Below are 24,021 nucleotides of genomic sequence, written 5' to 3'. Positions count from 1 at the left end.
GAATCAAAAGAACAGGTATTAAATTTCAGGCAAAATCCTTTCGGGATGATATTATGTTGACGACATCTGTAAAGGCATAGAAGGTGGTTAGAAAGCCTGGTCTTGGAACAGATAGCTGTGAAGAGATGGAATGCTGGTTTAGTGAGAGAAGCGGGCATGTATCCCAGGGAGGAAGAAAAGGTATGACGAAGAGATCTAGAAAAAGATTTGGAGGAAGAAATAGTGGGTCGCACCATAAAAACTGAGACTATATGAAGATTTGTATGGCTTTTTATTTGACATAGACATAAGAAATCTTCTATCTATATAAATTGATGTATTTTCTTTTATTTTGAGAATAATTAGGAACAAATTAAAAATAAGGATTGATGGGTGAATTTTCTTTATCACTGTGTTGTGCACTTAATATCTTTCTGCTTCTTACCCCCAAAAGCCATTTGCCTCTCTTAATTATCTTTATGCATATGCATTGGGATAGATTTGGATTTAGATTATCACTTATTTACAGTACTAATTATAGAAAATCACGTCTGTTGCATTTTGTGTACTGTCCTTGTTCCACCATTCAGCTGTGAGCTGTTGTTTCTATTTTAGTCCACCTCTTCATTTTTTTCCTGTCAGTTCACACACACCAAGCTATGACCCAGTCCTTATACTCTATTTTGCAAGTAGGAAAAGCCAGCTTAGGGATGCTCATGTACAGGTAGTGCTAGTAATAGTAATTACTAGGTAGTAATAAGTAAGGGTGGAGGGATAGGGGGTGGGCAAAAGCTCTCCTTTTTTTTCTTTTTCTTCATATATTTACTCCTCCTCTTGGAATAATTCTCCAGTCAGACCATTATGAGTTTCTCCCTGGGGGAAAGCTGTGAACCTTTATCTCCGACATGACTTCATATGCCATAACAGTAATTGCCAGAAGAGAGAGAGAGAGAAACTCGTGCCGGTGATGTTTAGCATCTAGTCTCAGAAAAGCTGTGCTGGGGGAAAAGAAAGGGAAAAAAAAAGAAAACACTCCCCCCGCCTTTCAATCTGATGCCTCAAAGTTTGCTCTCTGAGCAGCTTATTAACAATGGGCTGAACTGAAAGGGTGATTTGTCAAGGTGGGAAGCACTGACTTGCTCTAGCCATTCACAAAGAGAGTTTCTGAGTGAGGAGGAACCCCTGTGATTTCTTTTCATCATCCCTGTGCTCATGTGAAGACTATCCTGATTTTTAAGAACGCAAGTTAAATAAAAAAGAAAGAAAGGGGGGAGAAAAAGGACTCTGGCAGCAGCAAGGAAGCACTTCCCCATCTCTGTCAAAAGTGTTTTAGACGAATCCTGAATTTAGCTGCTGCGCTGAAGCAGACTGTGAGGCTCGCAGGCTGTGGTGCTCATCCAGCTTATCTTGTGGACTATTGGATTGTGAACAGTATTTCAAGGTAAGAACCAAACCTACTGTATGTATACCTTTTCTAAATGCTGGATTTATATGTCTGTGACCATCTTTCTGTAAAGCAGAAATGTGAATATTTAGCTGCACATTTCAGGTTTATGTTTTATATTTAATAGATAAAAAAGTTGAGAGAGATTTGAATTTAAAGGATGTTAACAGGGCTATTATTAAGAGCACATTTCTAGCTCTAGTAACTCAGACCAGAACATACAATGTTATTCGGCTCAATACCTATTATTTTCCAACTCTTTTTTTTCCACAAGGCATTGAATTAGGCTGAATGTTTATACAGTAATTACAGGCACAGTGCATATCTTACAGCTGCTATTATCTGGTTTAGATCCTGTCGCGTGGAGACCATCAGTTTTAGTGTTCAGCTCTTTTGTATTTAGACTATAGGGTCTGAATTTGCCATGAAGCTTTCCGTTTACAAACCTATGTAAGGCACAATGGGAGCGGACAATTTGCTGATTATTTCACTAGCCTTTTCAATGGAATCTCCAACATGCCTAACAGAATTACTTTGTCATCAGTTCCCCGTGAGTTATCTGAGTCTCCTTCTTAAAAGACAGCGCTATCTGTCATTTTCTCTATGCATTCTGTTGGTGAGGAGTGAGAGTGAGGGAGGAATGTTTAAATGAGATGCCGCCTTATGGAAGTTCCTTTTTTAAAATGCATTATTTCTGATTTAAGGTGAGGAAAGCCTCTAAATTGTGCTGCATTATCAGGGAGTCAATCTGTAGCAACACCCGCTGAAAGCTAAGTGGACACCAATCCCTGAGCTAAAGTGCTTTAAACATTTATGACTGCATGCACATCCTCTCTGCCTTAAAATATTTAAAATAATTGAATTATAAATAAGCTCTGCTGTCTAACCCTTTTCCAACTTGCATTGGTGCTAGCTGCATGCAGATTGTACAGTAGAGCAGCTGCTAAATGACTATGCCCTTATTATGAAATTTTTAAAAGTCCCCTCAGTGGCCAGTTCAGTCTACAGCCTCTGCGAAGCACAGCTCCTTCCACAGTAATCATATTTGAATACCTGCAGTGATACATATTCCCAGGAGCATGCAATACCATGGAACAAAATGCCTTTGGTGGAGAGGGACGGGAGGTAGAAAGTTATGATATTATCATCCAGTTTAAAAATAATTCAAATGTTATTTGTTCACAATTATTACATACAACTGATAATCACAGGGTCTTCTTTTTTATCTCTACACCAGTAATTTCTTGAAAGGCAGGGCTTGTTATATTAAGTTCTAAACTAGAGCAAGCAATTCTTGTCAGTATCATCATCGTCAGTGGAGGAGAAGAACAGGAAAAAGTCGGGAATTAATATGTCAGTGACAAAAGATAAAATCAAAATCAATTGCCTCACTTGATTTCTCTCTCAGTTAAAGATAACCTTCAGAGAATTTTGAATTGCATGTACTGTATGACACACATGCTGCCTTCAAATAGAAACGAGCTGTATTCTTTTGATGTTTTATTGACTATTAACTCTTTCCTTAATTTTCTGTTAGGTACATACAGTATCCCTCATCATGAGATTGTGTGCCAAGTGAAAAATTTGAATCAGGCTGTATTTAGAAGGCTATAAAGAGCAGAAAATTATTCTAGTAAAGATAGGCATTGCTTATTTATCTGTTCTGTTTTTTTATTCCGATAATCAGCTAGTTACAGTTGCCTATGTGTGGGTGGGAGGAGAGCGTGTGTCAGGGTATTAAGGCCATACTTCTAAGACTCGTGTTTTAGGGATTTTTTTATTAGAATCAACCAGTTTCATTTATAAAACAAAATCTCCTGCTTCTGGTTTGGGAATTTTGGATTTTGCTCCTTGCTCTGTGTTGTTTGTGAATATGTTACTTCCACTATCATTTTGGCTGGTGGTGAGTCTAAACAATGAAGAGAGCATTTGATTCATTCCCACGACTCTCATATTTTGTTTGTGATTTATTTTGCATTTTATTTTTACCTGAAGTGTTGCTGAGTTTGGGTAGATGGATTTTATCCTCCTTTTTACAAGTTTTCTTGTAAATCATGTTTCCCTGGTATAAATCTTAACCTTTAAGTGTGAAATACAACTGTAAGTATTCTTCATATTAAGCTTTTAAAATGTCTGTTGCAGAGGTTGATTTTTACAACAGTGAAGCAACTAAGTCTCTGTTCAATTGATTTCATGCTTTCATACAGTAACTCAATGTAATGGAGAAACTGCAATCCTTCTGTCACTGGTATGTTTGGTTTTGTTTTCCAGGGCATCGTGTTTTTACTGTATGTCTTATTTTTTAATAGGAAATAATTGCTATAGCTTGCAGTCTAGTGTTAAATTAATACAAACACATAACATAACAGCAAAGCTCTATAAAAGATCAAAGATTTACTGACTGTTTTAAAAGAATAATTTGCATTACATTGTTTTAGATTTAAAAATGTTTGCAGTTTACAGTACCTTTCATTGAAATTGCAAATGTATTCCTACCTGTTTGACGTTAAAGCTGCCATTATTGCAATAAATGTTAAAATTTGAGGTGCTCTTGTTTTCCAGGTGATGTTTCTGCATTTTATTATTTTTTGACCTGATTTAAGCATGAAACTCAAATTAGAATTGCAGATTGCGTTACCTCAGGCTTTTTCATCAACAATCTCAAGCTTTTCCTGAATCTGAGGCTCAAGCCCACAATGTGAAATAAATGTCATATGCAAGTAAGGGTTGCTGCCCTATTCTCAAAAGCACTCAGACAGTCACATGCAAAAGCACCATCGTACACAAAAACAATCTTACACAGTTAAGATAACAATTAACCGCAAAACCAATCTTCAGTATAGAAAATATCAGGCAGTTACCTCTATTAGCAACATACTATGAAATCATTGGTGCATTTCAATAACATTGTCCTATAAAATTTTAATAACACTGTGTGCTATAAAGGAACAGCAGGTGAATTACAGTTTACATGATGTACATTCTAATGGGAATGCTGTTTTCTCAGATAGTGTCATACAACCTTTTTGTGAATAAAAACTCATCAGAACTAAAATCTGTCTACAAAGCTAAACCTAGGTATTACTTAAAAAGAAGACTTCTGTCATGTGCTGCAGTATATGACATCTCAGTACAGAGCAATCGTGTCTGTGTGCTAGAGCTTTGACAGTAAACTATCTGAGATCATAGGGGGCGCTGTGGTGTCATATTGCTCAGTTCCAGTCAGCATGTTGCCAGGTGCATAGCTATCAAGTAGAAAACAATAAGGAAACATTTTTTTTCCAAACTAGTTATTTTTTTCCCTATTTTTTCCTGCTTAATTTCCAAGTTGTATGTCACTGTATATGCGTGAAGGAACAGCTGTATTTTCTTGTCAAAATGTCCCGTGGAGCTGTACAAGGACACCTGGTTTTGATATCAGGGTGAAAAAAGCAATTACAAAGGGATTTTTACCAATGAAATACCTTTTCTATACCAAGGAAAGAAAATGTTTTAACTTAATTAGAATTAAGGAATTCCCTTTCTGTTTTTCACAGTTATCTGTCGTGTCTCCAAAAGCCAAATAAAACATGCCTTTCTTTCAATCTCTGAACACTGACAAACAGATGTGTCTGATGTCCTACCTTGCTAACAACAACAAAAAAAAAGATAGGAAAACCAATACTGCATAGCAGTGTGAAGGAAGTGCTGTACAGGTTTCTGGGAACATTTTAGTAAGCCTAATAAGGAATATTAGTCATTCCTAAGAAGGAATAAAACTCAATGTTCACTTTCCTGTCACCATGTTTTAGATTTAATATCTAACTCACTGCTTTCATTGACAGATGCTTTTCTAGAATTAGAAGTATTGTTTGAGCTTGGCGACAAACACCAGCATGCAATCATTAAAGAGACAGAAGCGAAGATTCTGCTGGTTGATGTTGGTTGGGGACAGATGAGCCTTCCATCTGGCACTTTCAATTAAAACAAGAAAGATTATTCCAGCTTCATTCCTGGCCACATTTTTCTATTTACATCAGTCGGATGGATGGATATTTGATACCAGAGACTGCCATTCAAGGTCACAGATCTCTATTTGTACTTCCCCTAGTAGTTACTGAAAGGATTTTTCTTCATATAATTATTTACAATGTTAATTCATTTTGCACATGAAGTCCATCCACTTCTTTTAAAGATGCTCCTTGCTCTTAGGTATTTGTGAATATGTAACTTCCACCATGATTTTGGCAGGTTGAGTCTAAACAATGAACAGAGCTCTTGATTCATTCCCAATGCTCTCAGATTTTATTTTTGTGATTTATGCCTCATATAAAGAGCAAGTATTATATTCCACAAGGGTAGGCTGTGAGCTTGGAAGCCAAAAGGCCCATTATGACTGGTGTGTGTTGCTGGCATTGTATTTTATGTGATGTTTGACACTATTTATATGGACTCTGCCGATGTTGAGACTTGTGGAACAACTGTTATGGAATGTACACTGCACACTTACAACTGTTCAGCCCGTGCTTAGCCTTAAAGATTAATTTAAAAATTAAAGATAATTTTCAAATTTTATTTAGGGTTGAAATACAATGGGAACATAAAGTATCTTTATTATCCCAACAAACAAAAAAGAATCATTGATCAGAAGTGGTGTTGTTAAAAATCATGATCTAATATTTATTGGCTACTGGCCTTCATCACATTGGCAAGAGTTTAGCAATTTTCTGAAAATGCCACTTAAAAAATGAATAAGAATTGGCAAATTAACATTATCCTAGTAAACATGAGAAAATAATGCTGCAGCAAATGTACTTTTCATTATGGGTAATACACATAACTGTTTATTGTTATGAAGCCAAGTTATATGATCACATTAAAATGTACAAATATATGTCATACTGTATGTAATGGATGGGTTGGGATAAAGGGGCACCATTCCACTTATGTCTGTGAGCCTTTAATGTGTAATATCCATCTAGCAGTCAGTTTAATAAGGATGAATTAGCATAAGAACTATGCAGATACTTTTGTGCTGAAAACTGTGCTTAACAGTGCTATCTATAAAAGGTTTAATTTTCCATCCTTATTCAGACTTTATCTCTAAGCCTTTAAGAAGTGTTTGAATTTTCAAAGTGGGGTGACTTGAGTCTGGTATTTTTTATTTCTTCTTTTATTTCTTTCATGTTGATTGGTGATGTTGTCTGACAGCCTTCCGCCTTTGTGCAACATAGTGTGAATGCGAGGGGAGCTGGTGTAGTGCTGCCGGTGTGATCTCTTTACGGGTTAATCTCTAGGGCAGACGGCAGTAATTGAGGCCAATCAGAACTGTGCAGCAGCAATATCTTGGGCAGTTAGGGAGGGAATGCTACAAAGTGTCTTTTATAGTATTAATGGTAAAGGGCCATTTTGAGGAGATATGGGATAGGAAAGCCTTTTGAGCTTTTAAACATCCATCTGAAAGAACATCTTAGCCTTGTCTTGGGAATCAAAGGATAGGTAGGCTTTACTGTTTGCTGGCTTTTTAAAAGAAAGGAAAAAATAAGAAGCGGTGAAATTGCCTAGCTTTGTTTTCTGTTATACCAAGAGCTGAGCTTGACATATCGCCGTGTCACAGCCTAGCCCTTGTTATAATACTTTTCGTAATATCTGTTTATTAGAATTTTTCCTGGTTGCTTTGATGTTTTTTGAGTACAATGTTGGTTCAAAGTAAGCCACAGAAAGATGCACACTAACACAAGCTGTGTACTTCAGCTCCCACACACATAGGTTCTCTAATGAGGACTGATGAGGGTAAATGTTTAGAAAAAACCTAGAGAAGTAGTGTTTGGGAGTTGTTCTAGAAAAAAAAGGCTTAATGTGAACTTTTGGTTGTTTTTTTTATTTCACTGCTGTTGTCTTCTACCAACCTTACCATTATAGTAACAGAGTCCAATGGTATATTTTGTTAGTTTTCTAAGCAGTACATTTTAAATTATTTTAGACTTAGAGATTTTAAACATCTAAAACTTTGTCAGTGCTCACATACTCTTTGATCTCTTTCTCCTGCAATGACCAACTGTCTGGACATTCCGGTAAGTAATGAGTCTTTGAAGACAGTTTGATATGTTTCTGTGGGACACTGCTAGAATTCCTCAAGGTTCACAATATTGGAAATCTGATCTGAGCACAAAATAAATAGTACTGAACAATAATCATTAGCAAGTTACAGCTCTTTGAATTTCATTGATTACCATATTAAATACAGAATAAACTGGAAATATCACTAAGAATCAAATTAACATTCAGAATTTTAACAAAGGTAATGTATCACCATAACATTATAAACCACAAGCCTCACACACAATTTTCTTTTCCAGAAACTCAAAGTGCTGTGCAATAGCACATTTGTGATGAACATCTGGTAACATCAGTGCTAGTGCTTTGCAGTCAAATAGTAGCACCAATTTATCTGTTTATATTTATGAAGTGGGATTACTTTGGCTCCTAACAGTGTGAAAAACTATATTAACACTGGGAAATCGAGCAAACCACCACAAATGTCATACCAGAAAAACAAAATTGTGTAGAGTTAGTTGTTGATATAGCACTTTCACAGGCTTCTTTTTTGTTCCTTGATTTATATTACTAAGCAAATAGGTTGTACGGATAATTTTCTCTATATTTTTGTTTTTATGTATATGATATTGTTTTTTTATCGTTTTAATAATATATGATATTATTTTCATAGACTCAAATATTAACCTAACCCTAAGGCATGACACTGCTATCAGAACTAAGGCTATTTTTAACTATGTGAGACTAAAAAAATATTTGCAAACACGGCATGACCCAGATCAATTTTAAAATGCAGGCTTAAATTGATATATACCGAACCTATATAAAAATATCCAATAAGCACAAGCTGCTCTTTCAGTGATTCTAGTGTATTATACCTGTCTTATCATATCAATAATATTCTTTGATAATACTACCTACAGTATATAGTCCAGGAACATGCTTATGCTTCTCCAAAATATTTTTATGACGCTGGGGCAGTCATCACTAAAGGGAGTCATATTTATTAGTCTCATGTTATGAAACTAGGCCATGAGTCTGTCTGCACTGCAACTACCAGTACTAGACATCCGGGTTCCCAAACAGAACTGGACGTAGCTATTGTATATAATCAGGCCATATTTTATCTATTTTGTCTTCTACCCTTTTCTTCTAAACTGCCTTATACTTAAAAATATTTTTTTCCTTGGGTTAATTTTCTTATTTTGGTCATGAACTGAAAGATAATATTTTTCTGAAGAAAAGGCCAGTGGAAAATATAAGTACTATGGAGACATTTTATAAACTGGCAAGAGGAACGCATGGTTCTACTGAAGGATATAATGCTGTAGGTTTGGCGTACAATACTGTAAGTTGTGCCGAGCAGTATTTGTTTTGACTGAAATCTATAAACGACTACCTGTGTAAATAAGACAGGCACAAAGCAATAGGGACAAAGGTCAAAACGTTTGTTAATTTCTTGTTTTTAGTTGTTAGCATGCTGCTAATGCTCTGACTTCACACCTCTTAATTGGCCTCTCTCTCTGTCCCCTGCTCCCGCCTCTCACTCCTCCTCTCTCCCAGCCTTTGTTCTCCCACTATATTACCTTTGCCTACTGCCTTGTCTCTCTCACACCTGAAGAAGACTCCACGGCCAAAACATTGTGTTTTCTTTCTTCTTTTTTTCAGCATGGAATAAACCTATTACTTGTTCCTTTGCAGCCTACACATGCTGACACAGCTACCCACCTGAACTACTATGCTCTGAAAATGACCACAATTTTTAAAATAGTTTTCACACTACATGTTCCAACAGTTACCAACAATGCTTATACTGTACTGGAAATGTAGCATAATTCATTTTTACATCTCAATAATGTTAGTGTTATAAATTGTAAGAAGAAAGTTCATCTGTTCAGTTCTTGTTACTATCTTATGAAGCATATATTGCAGCTGTTCTTTTATTAATTGTAGTTCAATCTTAAAATTTCAAAAAGTGGTGGGAAATGTCAGAATAATCAAAGTAATTACTATTATGTAGCTAACAGAGCAAGATATGTTAGGATACTGTGTAATTTAATTAAATTAATGGATTATCATTAAACACAACAAATTTTAAGTTCTTCAGTCATTCAGAGCAAGTTCACTGAAGAACACTTTTATCTATGCTAATTTACATCTTCACAAAACACACATTATACAATATATGAATATATGAGGTCAGTATAAAAACTCTGTGGTATTTTCTTTAATAGCAAACATGACCTGCATCTCCATATTTAACATGTGTACAGTATTTGCCCCAATTAATCTAAATGCATGACTAATATCTGTTGCTGTGATAGCATCCGGTATAGTGGAAAGTATGATATGTATTTATTTTCTCATTCTTTTGTTTATTCTCGTAAGAACCTAAACTATATGATTTTTATTTATTTTATTAGGTTCTTGGCTGACAAAATGCTCTTAAAAAAAAACATGCTGAGAAATAGTTAAATAGCAATGTATCCATCCTGTATATCCAGAAAATACAGGATGGTCCAATTTAGTATAGTCAATTAAGCCTAGCCAGCTTGTCTCTGGAAGGCAGGAAGAATCAGAAGACCCAGAGAAAACCCATGGCATGAACACAGTGTTAACATACACAATACACAGAAAAATGCCTATCGTTTGAAAGAAATCTCAAAACCTAGACCTTTGAGACAGCAATGCTGATCACATATTGCATACCATGCAGTTCGTCGAATGTAGTGCTTAGAGAAGAGGTTGATGATGTATATCCTCTTTAATTTAATGGAAATTGTTACTCTCGGGTGTAGAATGAGCAAGAAATGCAAGTGTCTTTTAATTAAAATTCTTTTAATTTATTTAAATAACTGCTTGAATGAACACCAGGTATCAAGCTACAGGCAATATAAAGTCCAGTACACATAAAAAATACCTTACTGTTAAATCTTTCAACAAAACATTAAACATCTATTACTGTGAACAGCTCACCGCACAAATAGCGAAATTTTGGCAATATGTAATAACATTATGCATTTCCAAACCATTACCTTTGCCATATTTACCTTCAGATCCAGTTGTGCTGTTACTTAATGATAATTTTACGGCTTCTGTTGTGTCAGCAAATGATTTGGCTTGCTGGATTGACTGCTGCAAAAAAAAATGATAGCGCAATACTGGCACCCTGCCTGTATGCCAGTATGACAATGGATGTCACATTTAAAAGACAACACTGTTAGAAATTTTAACTATTGGAATAAATAAAGCACTTTTGGAAATATGTGGTAAATTGGAATACTAGCTGCGATCTGTCTATCAACAGGTCTTTCTGAAGGGAAGGGAGGGTCAGTGGGTAATAGGATGTCATTTTTCTTTTATTCTTTTCTTATTGTTAATGTTTTGTCTTCTTTGTCAAAATGAAAAAGAAAAATGTGATCACAAAAAATGTTAGCTTTTTTCTTACCAAGAAAAGAAAAGTGGTTGTTCATAAATGAAAATGTCTGCTTTTTACAATGCAAAGAATGGTTAGCGAATCCCACTATGAATACTTGCAAAACAATTATTGCATCTGTTTCCCTGAAGAATTAACTTTGAATACTTTGTTTTGCTATTGGTGACTTTTGCCAGTACTTGAAAACACATTTAAAGAGAAGCTGGTACATTAACGCATACATTCACTTTAGTATTTTGAAAGCATACTGTAATTTCAGAATGTTCTTCATCTTGGATCGCATTACCGGAATACAAACATCTACTGTACACTAAAATAAAAGGAATTTCATCATAAGAAGTGCCAATTGCAAAGCCTTAAATTCTTGCTCATACTTTATATACTTACAGTAGTTTTTTAAACATTTTAAAAATAGGAAAATCACCTAGAAATGTTTTCAGGGTGATATTACAGTACATTGCATAGGAAAATGTAGCTTGAAGCAGGAACACTCCATTTGAAAGTGAATCCTGTTGACCCAGGTGGTGCTGAAACCATCTAATTGTGATAGAACAGCAAGTGGGTGTGTGATTGTGCAATGACTAATTCACACAAAGAGAACATGCTGTGGAAACCTGGGCTGGTACAGTACATAGCTGTTTTCGTAGGCAACCGCTTTTTTACAGAAGATGTTTTTTGCTTCCTACACTGATTTTTTAGTTCACCAAACGCATAAGTGACAATGACTGAACACCGCAAGTGTGTCACCAGGTTTTGCATTTTCACCAAAACAGAACTTATATATATATACAAGTATACCCTTGTCAATGTAATCAGATGTAACAGGGTCGGGATAAATACGAGATTTCCACTTGCCTTCACTTCACTTCTGTTACACAATCATGCCATAGCTTGATAAGGTGGAATGACACCAGATAACAACTTCTTTGGTTTTTGTTGGTTTTGTTGTTTTTTTCTTTTAACTTCCAAATTCACTCTGTGGCTTAGAGAGAAGCCTCCAGTGCTTCTGAACATGGTCTACTAAACAGATTTACAAGGTTCCAGGGTATCACTGCTAAAAAGTAAAACCTTGAGGGTCTTTAAAAAAACAAGGAGCTTACATGGCTTTCAGAATACCCTGTAATGATGGTTCTTCTTAAGGAATTTTGAAACATTACATTCTGAATTTCAATTTACAACCTTAAAATGTAAAATAATTAACTGCACTCACACTGAACCCAAATCCCATTCAAAAATTAAATATTTAGAAATCTATCCATATAAAAAAACATATCCTTAACTTCCTTAGAAGTAGTTCCATTTGAATAAGCAATACCATAATTTCTTTAAAATGTGATGTTGCAGCCCTTTATTTATAATTGTGGCAAGACAAAGTAGACATGCTCAGAATCAAAATAGTGAACATTTTTTGTGCTGTTTTCCCAGGTGTGTCTTTCACAGTGAACCACAGCTTCACTGAGCTAGTTTACAGAAGGAATGTTAATATTAATTATCTATCCGTATGTCTATGTGTTTATTGTGTTATGCTCATCTGTCTGGAGCAGTACTGTGAGTGCATGCTTCATATTCAGAAGTGCCATACAGGGTTCTGAACGTAATTATTGAACATTTTATGTAAGATTGTAAGCCACAGAATATTTTTTTTCTTTATACTGTAATATGGAAAATAAATTAAGTAGCTGCTTTTCTACAGATTGTTTTCCTAGTTGACATCCAGCATTTATTGAACTTTGTGTTCTATCAGATTGATTTTTTTTACTTAGTAACTGATGTAGCAGAATGATTTAATCTACACATGTACTTAAAACATAACATTTAGAAACTGGCTCATAATCTTTGTTTAGGTATATTGTGCTGAAAGACAGCTGAAAGAAGGGAGGGAGCTCAGGTCAAAATAGATGAGGAATCTTCATTAAACAAATATCTACTGTATGCAAACATTGGATCTCAGTCTGTATGGAAGCCAGAGTCGGCTGACAGGCTTTCTGGATTACTTTGAAAAAGTGAATACTGCTTTGTCCCATCACCTAAAAAGCGAACTTCTCGGGGTGAGTGAATTAAAATTAAATTCAAAATGGAAATAAGCAACACAGAACATACAAAATGATGCTCAGATTGTGCTGGAGCTTTAGTAAATAATAGTCTAATAATGCACTTGGAGTGGCAAATGAAAGCCAAGTGTTTGGATAAATGTACCTATTACTGTAGATATAAATGCACATATACAGTATAGTTTATGGCATTTTAATGGGCCTTCATAAAAGATTAAATAAAGATCTCTTTCCTAATAAAAAAAAAATAGAAAGGTTTGTTCTAAAGCTAGTGTATGCGTTATGCTCCGTTTTGCCATTTTGGATATTCTGCAATAATTTACTTAATACATCACATGTCAACTTAAATTGAAACTTTCTGAGTAATCATCAGAATTGTTAATGTTAAATTTACAAAATGTTACAGAAAACCATATATGATATATACAGAATATACAGTATATCATATATAAGTTCGTCATACAGTATAATGTTACAGTATATGTAGACTTCAGAAAAGTTGATACCTGTATGAAAACTTACTACAGGTACCAGTAGAAGAACCTTCTTTTAAATGGAGTTTTACATTTGGTAAAAATGGCCTTCTAGTTGCTTTCCAAATTAATTAGTATTTTTTTAAACAGAACTTTTACCTACTTTCTCTCTTACATATAAACATCACACTGTAGTGTGCTCTGACGAGGCACCGGTTCTGTAGGGTTTGGGCATTTACGGGGACAATTATTAATTGTAGCCATAAATCACAAAATGATTATTTTAATGGCTTTAGAATCCAACCTTGCGGTATAACTCAAACAACACACACACAGGTACTAATACATGAGGATACATTTATGAATACATAGAATATGCATGTAAACCCAACAGATCTTATTGAGAGGGTTATCAGAATACAAAAGGTATATATTCAATCAGTTACGAAGAGTTATACATATTTAGAGACATATGTTCGGTATATCATTCATTTAGACCATTTCATAATTGAACTTGGTTACAACTTCTACATTAGATACTCAAAACAAGTACATAACTCTTAGGAATTAAATTGATATCAACTGGTTGGGATAACAACTTAATTCTCGAGCAGTAATGCAGTGAAGTTGAATACTCATACAATCTCTGGGGATTCAGATCTCCTGCAGGCACAAAGAAGCAGTTGCAGGCTTGTTGTTGTCCAATCCGCGCTGTCTGGCTAGGTGCCAGGCTGTGCTGTGCGGCGTGCGATGGTGCGGTGCTGATGCTCACTGACTGGCTAGTTAGTGTTGGCTTTAACTAGCAAAGTTTGTGCAGAGGAGAAAAGATGACTGTGGGTCCCAGCAGGTCAGGAAGAGGACCGGTTCGTTCCTGATGAAGCACTAGTTCTAAATAGTGATTCAGCTGTCCACAGTTCCGACTTGTTCACGAGGCTTGCTGCTGATGCTAACCTCGGGTGGATCCTCTGGTTCCTCTCTGGCAACCTCCGCTCTAGACTCTTAGAACAGAGGAAAGTTCTGGCACTTGGACACACTAGCCGTCCTGTGTTGGTCCAGGCTGAGTCTCAGGATGGTCAGGAGGCGCGCTGCGAGAATTTCCTGCCCCTGGGAGCCTTTCTGCTCCTGGGCCGTCCTGCCCTGGAATTCTTTAAAATAGTCTTGCACCCCTGGAATTCTCCTTAGAGATTCTCCTTTTTGCCTGTTTTTACCATGAGGAACTTCAGCTCGTTCATTGGCTGAAAGTTTCATGGGCATCAGAGACCAACGTATGTTATTCTGCCCTACCAGTTCCTGATTGGTTGATCAAGGTGAGATATGAGTCACTTACTCCTGACACCTAGGAATGCAATCCAGATGTCCATCTGGCACTCCCTAGACAGATAGGTGCCAATGGATGACCATTGATCATGATAGCCAGGCTTAGCTAAGTGCATCCCCCTTTGGGAGCTGTCCCTTATCAAAAGAAAACACCTTTAAATCAGCCTGCATGAATAGTTTCTCTGTGGCTGCACCACAGAGATGAAGAGAGAGATGGAGCCTCATTTGGGAAAGCACAGCAACACTTAATTCTGTCTTATTAACAAGCATTGCCGCTACAACACCTACTCACAATTTTCACCCTTGCAGCAACTCCTCAGAAGGGGAGGGGTGGTGCTATCAGCCTCATCCTCACCACGTAAGCTTAAATACACTTCAAACTTTCAATACATTTCATCTCTACATTGCATTAATTAGAATTTGTCTGAAATACTGACAACTGATTCTGAAAGATTGCTATCAATATTCAGCTTCTTGGCATTGATAATTATATATAAAAAACAATATACATTTTGTACTTATAGCCCTTAAATTGGTTTTAATTGTAATTAGTTTAAAAAAGACAAGAACAATAATTACGCCGGTATGCAAAAAAGATAAAATCCAGAGCTTAAAGCTAAATGTTAAAATCCGCATTAACAAGAAATCAGCAGCAAAACATTGTCATTTCAATGACTGAAACTAGTATGCTGGTATGCTGGTATGACTGGTATGACAATCTAGAACAGTGTACTAATTGGATTGCTATAATTCTTCTTCAATTATCTGAAAATAGAAAGCAAAACAAAATGTATCCACAAAAGGAATTAAAGTGTTATTTCCGGAAAAAAATAATGAATTATTTCTAGATGAAATAAGGAATCATCATGAATACTGAATGTTTCACTTGGGTATTCTCTTTGCCAATTAACGACCTAAAATGTATATCTAAAAAATGTCAACATCTATTCCCAGTTCTGAATGGTGTTAATCTGGGTTTACAAAACAAAATGATTTCTGTGTATTTTTGGTAATGTACAAAGCTGAGTAAATAAAAAAACTGTCTGTGCTTAAAATTTGCATTGTCATCATATGATTTGAGCCTAAAAAGTGTAGGAAACTTGCCCTGTATTTTAAAGGTGTTTAAATGCTGTGCGTGAGCAAGGAAACAAACACCTGTTGTGTGGTATTTGTACAGAAGATGCAGTGACATTTAAACTCTGTAATGCACACTGTTGTCTGGTATATGAAAATCTGTGTATAGGATTATATACTGTATATTATAAAATGTTAATTCTTAATATATTCTGGTCCTAAGGCTTCCCTTAACACAACATTCGTGGTAACACTAGAGATTGACCAGGGCTATACTCGGGTTATAAAAAAAAACCTTTGGGAATAATTGAATATAGAACATTACAGGAATGTGCACTTCTTGTTTGTTTTTTCCAAAATGCCCCTTTTCATAACAAATTAAAACTCATTTCAAAGCTTTTCCCAGCTGTACTATGACTTCCAGCCTCCATACAAGCCATACATACAAATGGTCTTCACAAATGACCAACGCATTCTGGCACATCTGGATTGCACAGTATAACCCCAATAAATTATTGATTAACAAGGGGTTGAATATATATGTTTTTTTATATATGAGTACTTAAAGTAAGATGGATTTATTGAAATTCTGTCTGTACTCCACCATTTGCATTATACAGATTAAAACTGCTATACCAGCACCTTGATAGGTTCACACTGGGCTTAATGCAATCTAAGTGCATACATTAATAGATTATGCTTTTTAAGTATAGCTTTTAAGTGGCATTAATTCCTATTATTTGATGCTCTTTGTACTGCAAAACGTGTTGTAAAAAAATCAATCTTTTAGTACACCATTTGCAAGATCAATACCTCAGTAGCAGGAAACAGGAGCTACACAACTTTTTTATAACTTCCTACAGTACATGCTTTAAATTAATAACACATTTATTTCCTACTGTTTGTGTTACTGTTCACTATTACATTTTTGTTTGAGGTCTACATGGAAACACCAGGATTTATCAGCACTGTTTTAAAACCTGGGTTCACTCATAAATTTAACTGTATAACTTTATTAAATGTAATAACTATACAGTTTATTAAAGCTTCACTTACAACTCAAAATTTAAGTTTGAAAGGCATAAATAACATGCATTATAGTGTCACATACTTAACACTACAAAAAAAAACAATGATTATAATGGTCTTCCTTAAGCCATATGTCTTTGGTGTAGACCAGCGACAAAAGGGAACAAAGTTAATTCATATCTGACGAAAAGCAGAAGGTAACATGGCAGTCATAACATAACATAACATAACATAACATAACATAACATAACATAACATAACATAACATAACATAACATAACATAACATCACAAGGAGTACTCATACATCATATATTAGGAAACATTGATGTCAAGAAGCCTATCACATAAATGTCTGAGACATGATGAAATCTGATTCTTTACATGTGTATTCTGATGTATTTTTCCTAATACTAATACTAATACAATTGTTGTTGTTCTAAATATAGAGTATTTAACTTATCTTTAAATACAATACATAGTCAAATATATTTCTATATACTCCATGATAAACTCAGTGAGTCCTGTAAAGAGATATAATTCTTCGATTCCTACTTGTTATCTGTTTATTGAGTTACAGTATACCTCAAACTAAATCTGTTTTGTTCTCCTCAATTCTCCGGCTCTCCCCTCACCTGTTTACTTTTTCCCCAGAATATTTTTTACTTTTGATTTGTCACCCTGATCTCCACTTTCTCAGCTCCTTTCCCGCTATTGGATTTAGCCGCAAATCTCAAGACTATTGCTCCTCTACTTGTGAGAGCAACACCCTTTCAGTATGGAAGAGTCAAACATTAATCTAGTGGACTCTGAGGATATATTTCAAACACTGGCAAGTCAGAGGTCTGCCTTGAGCTCTCAAGAGGCCAGTGAATCAAGTAGAAGAAGCAGTGGAAAACCTGTGCAATACATTGAACGACAACCCCTTGCACTGTCGTTTGTGTGTTTCTTCTTCTCTTTGTCAGCTGGTGCCGGGTTTTCTGTGGATTGAACAGCACTACCCACAATTCAACTGGGCTCACAAGGAATTCACCGAATGGGATCAGGCGTGTCATGGTTGCTGCTTCGCCACAGTTCAAACCATAACTTCCGCTGAGGTCTTTCCAGTTCACTTGCTACCAGAGTACCATGACTTCCCTGTGTTGAGTAAAGACAAAGCTCAAAGTCTGCGTCTTCACTGTTCATTGGTAGGGACCTCACCTCCAAGGGGTCTTCTGTTTTCACTCTCTGGTGGAATTGCTAGCCATGAAGGTGTCTACAGAAGAAAACCTTTCAAAGATGTTCATCTGTCCTTCTTCCTCTCCAGAAAGTACTGGATTCTTTTTTGTAGAAAAAAAGACAGAATCCTGCATCAACTTCAGTTCATTAATGGATCCATCAATGTCCTTACAAAGAAAGGCAGCTTTACCCCTGAAGCACAACTAGGCTTTGATGAGTTAAAACCTGTTCACATCTGCTCCCCTGTTGGGGCATCCTGATCCCTTGCTACTGTTCCTATCAAGCTGGAGTTAAACACTTCAGAGGTGGGAGTTTGGGCTGTCCTTTCACAGCGGTCTGGCCCATTCTATATTTATAACCCTTGTGCTTATATTCCAGGAAACTCTCAGCAGCAGATGTGTGTAATGTAATTGGGAGCTACTGACTCTATAGGAGTGGTGGAATTTTTCTGGAAGGAGTCTGGAATGCTTTTTAAGTCTTCACAGACCACATAAACATACATGAATTGAGTGTAATATCTGGACGTCAAACAATCCTCCACACACAGCAACCCCTGTAGTACGGTGATTCTTGCTAAGAAGAACACATACCCCTACTTACAGTACCTCCATCAGTGAGTCCAACAAGCTGCCCTCAAAAGCCCTATGAAAATATATTAGAGAAGGGAAGAGAGAGAAGATCCATGAAAGGGGACACTACCACATAATGGTGTAAGATAATCACACTAGAAATATTTTTAAATACATTCTTAGATTCTGACCATAAGGAGCACTAAATTGTTTTACACACCATTTTCAGTGTGATGTTTCAAGTTCCATATGAATAATACAGTGATATAAGGCATCTCACAAAGCTGTATGAAGCAGAACACAAGAAAAGATGGATAAATTAGTATAAAATAGTATTGATTTTTCTTTTTTCTTAATCATCCACCAATCTCTATTTCTGCATGTATATTTAATCCTAACACAGTTGGATGGGCATGTGGCCTGTGTTTCTCTCTGAACAAAGGTTTTCATGCTTCATTTTTCCAGACTACCAAATGAAATCTTCTTTTCTCTAAGCACTGAAAATGGTGATTTGACTGGCAGCACTGCATAACTACCCTGGAACCACAGGGAAAATGAGTGAAGGGCAAGACATATCCTAAATTTAGATCAAGGACTGCCGTAACCACAGGGTAAGAAAAAAAAAGTCATGTTTCATCTATAACAATGATGGCTGTGTATTTTTTTTTCTTTAATACTGTATTTATTAACTGTTGGCTTTTTGAGAAAAAAAAAAGCAGCAGTGTCTATATTCTTTAAAGTAAGTTAACTAATACTGTTTGCAATTTTATAATATGGAATAAAGTCTGATTATAGGAGAATATAAACAGTATCTTAAACAGTATATGTACTATATAGTGTATAAGTATATCTATATGTAATTGCCTTAGAGGACGAAATTGGAATGTTCATTATAAAATGTAGTTTTTTATTGTAATTCTTGATGAACAGCTTCTCAGTAATAGTGAACTGAAAAACTCAGTCAGTTGTCTAAAAGACACCAGCCAGTGATTTAATAAGATCTAACCATAAAAACTGTAACAGTATTTCACTAACGATTTAAGTACTGTAGCTATTTTGTCAGAGTTCTTGTACATTGGGGCTATTGAGGCTATTTCCTGGAATAATCCATAGATATTATTTATACTGTAGGTTGTTACACAATCAAGTACATAAGAAAGGTGGCAAATGAAAAACAACACTAATTATATAAAAATATTTCTGTGTTTAATCTTTACCAGTTTATGAGATACTGACAATTAAATCCCAGAAAATTGCTGTAGAATTTTAACGAGTCATAGGTTTGGAGGAAACTGGAAGGAGAACAAAAGAAAAGGCTGACGCACTCTATACTGTAGTAAAGATAAATGTATTTGTTCCATCAACTCTCTGGGCAACAACTGTGTAAAGCTAGCAATGACAGACCACAAGTATGTTGTTATTATTCTGAGGCTTCCAAGCCACCTGCGGCTGGAAGTCTATGAGGATTTATTTTATCCTTTTTTCATCCCAAATGTCTAGCTGCTCTTGGTCAATCAACTCTAAATATGGCAGGTAACATCCTATGGGTAGATGAATTAAGTTCTGTCACACAAATTCATTTCTGCATAAAATTTGATGAAGGGATAGAAAATGTCTACAATCCTTGCCTTTAGAAAACTGGTCATATGATTTATTTTATACAGGTCCAACAAACTAATTTGCTCAATATTCAATATTAAATAAGCTGGTTCAAAACTGACTGTGACCTTTAAATGTATCCTGAGAACTGTTTAGTCAGTTAACTCCAATTATTTTCACACAGCGCATATCATTCTGGGGACAATCAAATTTCAATATGAGAAAAGTTTTTTCCATTTAAACCAAAGAGGTTATTTGCCTCACTTTTTTTTCCCAAATTTAAACAGGTTCTGTGGACAAACATCTGGGAAAACCATTTCTAAATTCAACATGTTAAGTTCTATGTTCTTGGGTGCCTAACATTCTTTTTTAATTTCGAATATGTTTTGCTGAAAAAAAATTTGGAAAGTCAAAATGATGTTTATGATAGGAGAGCTTATGTTAGATACAGCATGCTAAATTCAATTAACATGGTTCATGTAAACAACACTGTACATAATGCTCAATATGTAAATGTAAGTAATCATGACTGTGATTTTGCATTACACTGCAGTAAAAGAGCTCATTAAGTACAGTATGAGCCTCTTACAGTGATGCATCTTTCTGAAGCTTGAAAGCCTTTAAAAACCCATTGGGTCAAATGACTAATATTTCTGTACAGTGCATTTGTTTGTTTGCCTGTGTGCAGTGTTGCTTTGGGGTACTGGAAGATGCCAGAGAGATGATGTATCAAATCCCAGACCAAGAGGAACAACACACGTGACACTACATGGGTGTAACTTTTTGATTGAGGGCTTTCAGTCTTTGTCCTACTGCTTTCCTGTTTAGTATTGTACATCTTTCCAGGTAAATGAAAACAAAAAGTTCAGTTATCTAATAAACAACGTTTCACCTTGTTGTTTTCTAAAATTATATCTGGCATTTACAATATCAGGTATTTTTGTTGAAAGTGTTTTGTTTTCTGTTTTATTTAATGTATGTTTGTTTGTCAAGGTTTTGTATTTCATTACTAATGTAGTCACAAAGAAAAAATGTTTTAGAATTCTGTTTTTGTTAACATATGACTATATGACTATAACATATGACTCATTGACAGGTAAAAACTAACTCACTCCCAGAGAGTTTCTGTGTTGCTGTGTTAATATCTCTGCATTTTTGTGAAGATTTTATGTACCCATGTCTGTATATTTTATTTTGTTGCACAGTGAATTTAACCAAAAGTGAAACACAGACCAGAAGAAACTACAGTATTTGCAAGTATTTAAAACTGATCTTTTACACAAGGAGATGCCTTTTTTATGCAAGGAGATATGGGGATCTAAAACATCCTACCCAGCCATGTTGAAGAAGCCAATTAAGATCAATTAACTACTGGCACCCAAATTAGTTAGATAGGCAAAATGATTTCCTCTTTATTCAATCTTTTATTGAGTATTTTTTAGGTATCACTACCAGGATGTTATTATTATTATTATTTACTAGCAGACATAGGATAACAATCTAGAAGAATATACAGTAGTACACTATGTGTAAGCACAAGCAACAATCCTGTGGCTTGCTCAAGTGCAGGGTACGACCGTTATGCTGGATAAGCAATACAAATTAAATGAAAACAAATAAAATTGAACTAAAAGAGTACAGGATATCAGTTGTGTGACAGTAATGTGCATACCCTGTAATTATGTTACTGTAAATATCCTTTATATTTACATTAAGTGAAATCAGCAAGTTACATTAAGAGTCTGAGAATTAAAAAAATAGTGCAGTATTGCAGTGTAAGAGATATTGAAGGTTGCAATAGAGTGATCAGAGATCACAAACAAATGAATGAAGGCATTATGGATGATTTTTCTGAATGCTGGATGATTAACAATAGCTGCGAGACTAGGTGCTTAGACAGGAAATTGTGTTAAATATTTAGGAATAAATGGGCAGATTCTGCAAATGTTGCTGAAGCAGAAGTTGCAGGAAGTGGAGAACACTATAAAGGATTGGCTGAGAGTGATTCTTGGCAGAGGAGGAGTGGGGCTGGATGGTGGGGAAGAGCATTTACGATTATGGGAGTGAATTCTGGAGGAGCTGGATGCAAAACAGGCAGAAATAACAAAAGGGATAATAGGTTGCTAGATGGAGACAGAAACATATAAAAAACAATACTTACAGAGGCAAACACATACTAGATTTGAACAGTTATTTTCTCAGAATTTCATCATATCTACCTAAATGTAGGATGAACAGCATTTTACAGTAGTCAGAAATAAAGTGGTGACCCTCCTTTTAAGCCACTCTGATTAATGTCTTACCTAGCAACACTTCTTTTAAGAATTTAAGTAAAATATTTTTTTATATTTTTCAATTATTTTCTGTCCACATTTATTGCCATGTTATGCATTTTCTGCAATGTTAATGGTTAATTCCAAGCAGACACTGCCTTTCCATCTAGTGTTACATTGGTACCACAGATTTAACCAGGAGCCTCATTTATGGAAGTCTTTTTACATTTTGTTTTATTTATGCATTACAGAATAACAAAAATGACAATACAAACAAGAGTACATATAACAATTCAAGAAAAAAAGATAATCAGGGGTACATATTACTACATAAACATAAGTTAGGAAAAAAGATTAAACAAATTAAATAAAAATAATGTCTGCACAGCTTTCATATTTTTGCGCTTCGAAATAGTCTGCAAATACCCCCTTACATCCATTTTAAAATGCTCAAACAAAGGGTTCTCCCCAGACCACTTCGTTTTATGTATATAATAATGTGCCACTATAATAATTGAATTTACTACAAATTATATTTTAAGATTGTTTCCGATGGGGCTGAAACTTAACTTAACATCTTATTAATCAAAACAAATATCAATATTGGTATTTGTCATTTATGGAAGTCTGCATGACACAGGACAAAGGATGTGTGTGCTTTGACTAGGAGTGGGACTTTGCACACATTCTGTTAGTTTCAAGAATGCATGTAGGAGCTGATTATATAGGAGCTGGTATTACAGTGAATCCTCGATTTGCTTTCCATGTTTAGTCCTAGTCTACCTTTAGATCGAACTGTTATTGCACTGAGTATTTTCCTTCATTTGGGAAGTTGTGCACATTGCATGTTAGCAGAGCAGCTTCCCTTTTGATTCCAAGTGAGATACTGTATGTATTAAGGGCTGATATGCTACCAGACGAGAAATTGACAGATCTAAACACTGCAGGAAACCTGCACTTCAAAAACATCATCCAGTTGTTCTGTATGTCTTTTTCTATTATAGCTCAAGGGAAATGAAAATATTATTTTGCTTTCTTCCCTATGGTTCCAGTTTTGACCCACTAGTACACAATACTGCTACCTGGCTAACCCCTACAGTGCAACTCAAACTTTGCTTGAATGAGTTAGTGGTGTTATATGTTTGTCATATGGATACCCTTTTTGCTACAGGCAGAAACTAAGCAGGGGTTCTGAGGCTTTGATTTATGCCGTGAAAATGCAAGTACTGTTGGGCTCAGCCCCCTGGGATCATGGCAGAAGAGCCCCTTTGATGCTCAATTAAAAATGGATGTAATTAAAATAATAAACAGATACAGAAATAAAAACAATCCATATCTGCTTGGCTTTCGAAATTGCATAATTAAATACCTACAGATCTTAAATTGTTCTTACAGGAATAAAAAAGTACAGTACAATTACATTCTTCTATTGCAAATGTGAGTCTGGTCTGATGCTCTTTTGTGTCGCATTCCTTAATTACTACATTAGATCTTGCTTCTTGAATCACATTTTTAACTGTTTTT

General features: G+C 35.4%; 1 protein-coding gene across 5 annotated transcripts in view; it reads left to right on the top strand.

Moving 5' to 3' along the window:
* The first annotated feature begins 904 nt into the window (after positions 1-904).
* lingo2b (leucine rich repeat and Ig domain containing 2b) overlaps positions 905-24,021 on the top strand; it is a 493,320-nt gene continuing 470,203 nt past the window's right edge. For 2 of the 5 annotated variants that reach the window (XM_015345165.2, XM_069190989.1), the window contains exon 1: positions 905-1,420. The gene's annotated coding sequence lies outside the window, so the exon portion shown is untranslated. Of the gene's footprint in view, positions 1,421-19,120; positions 19,237-24,021 lie in introns of all 5 variants that reach the window. The other 3 variants (XM_015345166.2, XM_069191000.1, XM_069190990.1) reach the window with 2 other exon arrangements.

The sequence above is a fragment of the Lepisosteus oculatus genome, chromosome 1 (assembly GCF_040954835.1).
Source record: "Lepisosteus oculatus isolate fLepOcu1 chromosome 1, fLepOcu1.hap2, whole genome shotgun sequence".
Lineage (NCBI taxonomy): Eukaryota > Metazoa > Chordata > Actinopteri > Semionotiformes > Lepisosteidae > Lepisosteus > Lepisosteus oculatus.
The sequence above is the reverse complement of the archived record's forward strand: the minus strand, read 5'-3'. Positions and strand labels throughout refer to the sequence as shown.